At 42.7% G+C, this 7,632-nt stretch overlaps 1 pseudogene; it reads left to right on the forward strand.

Moving 5' to 3' along the window:
* Positions 1–792: 792 nt before the first annotated feature.
* LOC124614589 lies at positions 793–909 on the forward strand (annotated as a pseudogene).
* Positions 910–7,632: the final 6,723 nt, after the last annotated feature.

Here is a 7,632-nt window from a genome sequence, read left to right on the forward strand (position 1 = left end):
GTTTCCCAGACCGCAGCGCCATCTGTTGTTGAAAATTGTAACTACTGTAATTTCGAAAGTTTGTCTGCCTGAAAATGTACTGTTGTCCCAAGCATATTGCAACAAACGGTGTATTTCTATCGCTGCTCATTTAGTTTGTATTGCCGTTTCAAATATACTGGTCATTTTTGAAACACCCTGTATATAACGTGCTCAACTAAGGTCTGTGGCTGCCATCGAGGGTGTTGCAGTACTCTGGGGAGCGACACGGGGAGGGTGGGGGGGTCGGATCATACGAGGCCCCTTTGCCATTTTATTCTCGCACATCCTAATGCTGCAGCCTCCCTGTAATCACACCATAGGAGAGCGCGAAGAAGGATTTATGAAAATGCATAAAAACGTATTTCTGCTTCGAGTTACGTTCAGATTTTGTCTATGGTTAAAACGCCCAGGGAACTCACAGCACTGCGAAATATCGTTTTCGGCGCAAAATGTGTGGGGGACCAATGCCGCAAGGGTTGGGGAACGACGCCCTTCTTGAGACCACCAGAGACCTATCCTTGGAGATTCTGAGCGGCGATGTGTCTGAAACGTTTTTCTCGGCCACCCATACCATTTCATCGATGTGTGTCGCTGTTCTGGCCTCCATCTCAGTGGCATCAAAAGAAGGGCGAAATGTGCGTGAGAGGGGTGATATGTGCATGGTGACCTTCAACAGAACTGTTGAGGAATTTGATGCTAATGTGACATAATTAACCCACCATACAACTCAGATGAACTTTTTTAATTTTTTTTTGTGTGTCGACATCTTAGGGCAACGGCCTTGCCGCAGTGGATACACCGGTTCCCGTGAGATCACCGAAGTTAAGCGCTGTTGGGCGTGGCGGGCACTTGGATGGGAGACCATCCAGCTGCCATGCGCTGTTGTCATTTTTCGGGGTGCACTCAGCCTCGTGATGCCAATTGAGGAGCTACTCGACCGAATAGTAGCGGCTTCGATCAAGAATGCCATCATAACGACCTCGTCCCTCAGAAATCGCCGACCCTACAAGGCCTTTTTTCAGAGACCGAAGGTGTGATAATAGTATGCTGAGAGAGCTGTACTACAGGGGCTGGTGCTAGAATGTCTCTGAGGCGTGACGTAAGATCACGTAAGATCCATGCGACTATTTTGCAAATTTGAAATTTGCAGTCGCTGGAGAAAAGTTTTAGTCACCTTATGTTTAGCAACTCAGCTTTATTTAAGCATTTCGAGTAAACTCATCTTTAGGATATCTGGTCAAAATTTCCAAAAGTCATGAGTAACACGGCTATTTAAAATACTTAGCAAACAATAAACTGACAAAAGTTGAAAAGAACATTAATTAAAGTGAACATACAAAAGTTAAAGTGCTTCATACACACGCTTTGGTGTCATGCACGAGTAACCACGTTCGCAGTGCAACTGACGTTAAGTCCAAGGTAACAAAAATGACTGCGAGGTAGCGTGGGTGGTAGCACAGGGTAGCACTGAAGGTGTTCGACAGATCAAATACAGATATAAAAATGTTTAGAAAACTAAGCATATTAAAAAATAAGCTTTAAATCAGAAACCATAAAATACTTCATTTCAAATACGTCAAAACAAGACAATTACACCAAATATAAATCCGAAATCTAGGGTAAAGGCAGGTGTGGAGGAGAAAGCACAGGATGCTGGGAGGCACAGTCGTCATATGTCGTACTACATAAAACTGAAAATCGATACGCTTTACATTTTACAAAAGAAACACTATGATAAAGTTAATCTAATACAATAGAGAACAAATAGATAAAATTAAGAGTGGAATAAAGGGGGGACAAAGATGCACATTGACGAGCTCTGTTTATTACGTGTACTCATAAACAATGAATAGAGTAATTTTGAACACAAATAAAATAAATACCATTTCTTAAGATAAGTAACAAGAACAAGAATGATAAATAAATCAATATATATAACTACACTGCGAACCATTAAGATACAAAAACCGTATACATTAGCGTTTATGTATGCCGAAATGTGAATGAAGGAAACATGTTGAAAAAGTCCAGATGGACGTGTAACATTTCAAAATATCGGGTGATCAAAAAGTCAGTATAAATTTGAAAACTGAATAAATCACGGAATAATGTAGATAGAGAGGTACAAATTGACACACATAGTTGGAATGACATGGGGTTTTATTAGAACAAAAAAAAAAAAAAAAAAATACAGAAGTTCAAAAAATGTCCGACAGATGGCGCTTCATCTGATAAGAATAGCAATAATTAGCATAACAAAGAAAGACAAAGAAAAGATGATGTTCTTTACAGGGAATGCTCAATATGTCCACCATCATTCCTCAACAATAGCTGTAGTCGAGGAATAATGTTGGGAACAGCACTATAAAGCATGTCTGGAGTTATGGTGAGCCATTGGCGTCGGATGTTGTCTTTCAGCATCCCTAGAGATGTCGGTCGATCACGATACACTTGCGACTTCAGGTAACCCCAAAGCCAATAATCACACGGCGGCTGAGCACACGATCATCAACAAACGACGCGCGCAAGAGATCTTTCACGCGTCTAGCAATATGGGGTGGTTTTCTTTTCTTTTTTTTTTTTTTTGTTCTAATAAAACCCTCTCTATCCACATTATTCCGTGGTTTATTAAGTTTTCAAATTTATACAGACTTTTTGATCACCCGGTTTATACACATTAACAAAATGATAATAGGAAATGTGATCTACATTATATTTACACAGGTATACAGATTGTTACAAAAAGGTACGGCCAAACTTTTAGAAAACATTCCTCACACGCAAAGAAAGAAAATATGTTATGTGGACATGTGTCCGGAAACGCTTACTTTCCATGTTAGAGCTCATTTTATTACTTCTCTTCAAATCACATTAATCATGGAATGGAAACACACAGTAACAGAACGTACCAGCGTGACTTCAAACATTTTGTTACAGGAAATGTTCAAAATGTCCTCCGTTAGTCCGTTAGCGAGGATACGTGCATCCACCATCCGTCGCATGGAATCCCTGATGCGCTGATGCAGCCCTGGTGAATGGCGTATTGTATCACAGCCGTCTACAATACGAGCACGAAGAGTCTCTACATTTGGTACCGGGGCTGCGTAGACAAGAGCTTTCAAATGCCCCCGTAAATGAAAGTCAAGAGGGTTGAGGAGAGCATGGAGGCCATGGAATTGGTCCGCCTCTACCAATCCATCGGTCACCGAATCTGTTGAGAAGCGTACGAACACTTCGACTGAAATGTGCATGAACCACATGTTGTGTCGTACTTGTAAAGGCACATGTTCTAGCAGCACAGGTAGAGTATCCCGTATGAAATCATGATAACGTGCTCCATTGAGCGTAGGTGGAAGAACATGGGGCCCAATCAAGACATCACCAACAATGCCTGCCCAAACGTTCACAGAAAATCTGTGTTGATGACGTGATTGCACAATTGCGTGCAGATAAATGTCAGCCCACACATGTTGATTGTGAAAATTTACAATTTGATCACGTTAGAATGAAGCCTCATCCGTAAAGAGAACATTTGCACTGAAATGAGGATTGACACATTGTTGGATGAACCAATCGCAGAAGTGCACCCGTGGAGGCCAATCAGCTGATGACAGTGGCTGCACACGCTGTCCATGGTACGGAAACAACTGGTTCTCCCGCAGCACTCTCCATACAGTGACGTGGTCAACGTTACCTTGTACAGCAGCAACTTCTCTGGCGCTGACATTAGTGTTATCAACTGCACGAAGAATTGCCTCGTCCATTGCAGGTATCCTCGTCGTTCTAGGTCTTCCCCAGTCGCGAGTATGGGCTGGAATGTTCCGTGCTCCCTAAGACGCCGATCAATTGCTTCGAACGTCTTCCTGTCGGGACACATTCGTTCTGGAAATCTGTCTCGATACAAACGTACCGCGCCACGGCTATTGCCCCCTGCTAATCCATACATCAAATGGGCATCTGCCAACTCCGCATTTGTAAACATTGCACTGACTGCAAAACCACGTTCGTGATGAACACTAACCTGTTGATGCTACGTACTGATGTGCTTGATGCTAGTACTCTCGAGCAATGAGTATCATGTCAACACATGCACCGAAGTCAACATTACCTTCCTTCAATTGGGCCAACTGGCGGTGAATCGAGGAAGTACAGTATATACTGACGAAACTAAAATGAGTTCTAACATGGAAATTAAGCGTTTCCGGACACATGTCCACATAACATCTTTTCTTTATTTGTGTGTGAGGAATGCTTCCTGAAAGTTTGGCCGTACCTTTTTGTAACACCCTGTATACACAGGTTTATGACTGCTAAGTATCTCAATAAGAAATAGAGGTAAAGAGAGAGGCAGGGGAGGCTAGGGGAAGGTGTGAAAAGATTTTAGAGAAAAGAGAAAGAGGTCGGTGTGTCACAAATGGAAAATAAAAGTAATAAAAAATGGGGGAGACTGAAAGAGCCGCAAGTATCACACATGGATGAATAAATCTATGGATCTTTAAAACACTGTACGTGAACTACCGAAATAGGCAGTTATTGTAGCGATCGACCCCAGGTGAAAGGAAGCTGCCGCCGCGTCACAGAGATTATTAAAGGAGTCGCAGGGGATCTTCCCCAGAGCGGCTTTCCGCGTCTGTAGCGGGAACAGACAGGTCGTTACCATGGAAACGGCTGCGTTCCCACAATAACGTCATGTCAGGACTCGGAAGGTCAAACGGGCGCGTGTGACGTATCATCATCCGTAACTGCTGTGCAAAGCTCACTGGCCACTAACACGTTTGCATAATAGCCCCTGGTAAGAGGAGAAAGGAGAAACTGTTCTGTGATTCCAGCAAATTGTATGTTCAGTACTCTGTCAATGCTCCAGTCAGTTATTGTTACACTAGGACAGTATTTCGATTACGTACAGAATTTACAACCTTCGGCAGACGCTAAAATGCGTGACACGCCTGAAGATAGGAACCAAGCAATAATAAGGAATACCACCATCTACGAACTCCTTTGTAAATTTTAGGCGGAGTTAACACCTTTTTCCTACATTCTGCGCGTCCGGCCATCCTGATTTAGGTTTTCTGTGATTTCCCAAAATCGCTCCAGGCAAATGCCAGGATGGTTCCCTTGAAAGGGCACGGCCGACTTCCTTTCCTGTCCTTCCCTAATCCGATGAGACCGGTGACCTCGCTGTTTCGTCTCTTCTCCCAAACAACCCAACCCAACCTACATTGTTTGAGTCCTACGCACTCCACAATACTTTTCCGATACAAGCTGACCGGTTGGACCCATCCTGATTTCACGTAGGGAACGAATGAAATTGATCAGGACGATGGAGTTATGTAATTTTTCAGCCGTGTTCCTGGCTGATTCCTCATTACCTTCAATATGCAAAACTCACTGAACTGAAGTTCTTGCTACGTTTTGAGCAGAGTTAACACAATTGGTACGTAGCTGGCATGCAAGCGTATTTCATCGGCTTTCAGTGCGAGGGTCTGTCCGAAAATAGTGCCTCCACACTTTTCTTTTAATTTTTGTTTTAGGAGTAAAGTAACTGTCATATACAAGTACATAGAATAATAGCTACAACAGTACAGATTAATTTCTCACTTTGCAGTATATTCAGCAGCTGTGTCCACATTCTTTCCCCGTTGAAACAGGTTGATGTATAAGAGTACCGTAGAAATCTGCTCATGCTTCCTGAGCCACTGGTGCACAGATTTTTTCAAGACCTTGCAATCTTTAAAGTGATCCCCCCCGATGAGCTTCTATGGGTGGGCTCAACTGAAAGGCTGCGTTAGACTCTTTATTCTGGTGCGTAAGCATTTTCACTACCAAGAGTGCGCAAATCTGGGAGAAACTCAGTTTTTCAATGATGGCGATCGAATTGCCTTTCATCATGGCGCTGAGCACTATGGGACTTAACTTCTGAGGTCATCAGTCCCCTAGAACTTAGAACTACTTAAACCTAACTAACCTAAGGACATCACACACATCCATCCCCGAGGCAAGATTCGAACCTGTGACCGTAGCGGTCGCGCGGTTTCAGACTGACGCGCCTAGAACCACTCGGCCACTCCGGCCGGCTTTCATCATCATCATCATCAGTTTTATGTTGTATTAGCAGTTCCTTTGCCTCTCCATTTTCTGCGATCCATTGCTTCCTTCTTAAGGTTGCTGCATGTTGTACCGTCCATCTGAAATCTCTTCCTTCCTCGCTTCCTTTTCCCTACTACCTAACCTTCTAAAACTGGTTTTATCAGTCTGTCATTCTTTCTTAATACAATTTATTTTTCTTCTTTTACAATTTCTTATTCTTCTTTTTATTAAATCTAGAAACTGTCTTTTCTCTCCGACTCTTCTCGGGACCTCTTCATTTTTTACTCTGTCCATCCAACTTATTCTTTCCATTCTCCGCCATGTCCACATCTCAAAAGCCTCCAGACTTTCTCTGTCTTACTTCCTCAAAGTCCATGTTTCAGCGCCATGTAGAATACTCCATACAAGACATTTTATGAGTCTCTTTCTGAGTTCTCTGTCCAGACAACTGCAGAAAATTCTCCTTTTCTTATAAAATGCCTCTTTTGCCATTGCTATCCTTGTTTTAATTTCTGTGGTGCACTTCCAATCGGTATCTATCCTGCTACCAAGATACTTAAAATTTTGCACCTATTCTAGTATTTCTCCATTCAGCATTATTTTTATTTCTTTATTTCCTCCTAGTATTATTTTTATTTCTTTATTTCCTCCTAGTGCCAATATTTTGTTTTCTTTGTGTTAATTTTCATTCCATAATTTTTTCCGGTAGCTTCAAATCCTGTAATTCCTTTTCCCCTGTTGCTAGAAGGACCATGTCATCAGCAAACCTCAAACACTCTACTCTTCTTGCTCCAATTTCTACTCCTTTGTCATCTAATGAGCGTTTGTCAATCATATTTTCCAAGTAGAGGTTGAAAATAGTATGTGATAGACAGCATCCTTGTCTTACTCCTTTTCCTACTCCGATCCAGTTTGTACTTCCTGCTGTCACTTTAACTGAGGCTTTTCAGTTAAGATCTAACTAGTTCACAAGCCTTCTGGTTTTCCAGTCCCCTCTCTTTTCCCTCATTATATTCGCCAGCCTGTCCCAAACCACAATTTCAAATGCCTTTTCTAGATCGATGAAGCACATATAGAGGGTGGTCCACTGATAGTGACCGGTCCAGTTATCTCACGAAATAAGCATCAACCGAAAAAACTACAAAGAACGGAACTCGTCTAGATTGAAGGGGGAAACCAGATGGCGCTATGGTTGGCCCGCTAGATGGCGCTGCCGTAGGTCAAACGGATATCAACTGCTTTTTTAAATAGGAACACGCATTTTTTTTACATATTCGTGTAGTACGTAAAGAAATATGAATGTTTTAGTTGGACCACTTTTTTCGCTTTGTGATAGATGGCGCTGTAATAGTCACAAACGTTTAAGTACGTGGTATCACGTAACATTCCGTCAGTGCGGATGGTACTTGCTTCCTGGTACATTACCGCCGGCCGTGGTGGCCAAGCGGTTCTAGGCGCTACAGTCTGGAACCGCGCGACTGGTACGGTCGCAGGTTCGAATCCTGCCTCGGACATGGATGTTTG

Source organism: Schistocerca americana, chromosome 4 (genome assembly GCF_021461395.2).
Source record: "Schistocerca americana isolate TAMUIC-IGC-003095 chromosome 4, iqSchAmer2.1, whole genome shotgun sequence".
In the NCBI taxonomy this organism is placed as follows: domain Eukaryota; kingdom Metazoa; phylum Arthropoda; class Insecta; order Orthoptera; family Acrididae; genus Schistocerca; species Schistocerca americana.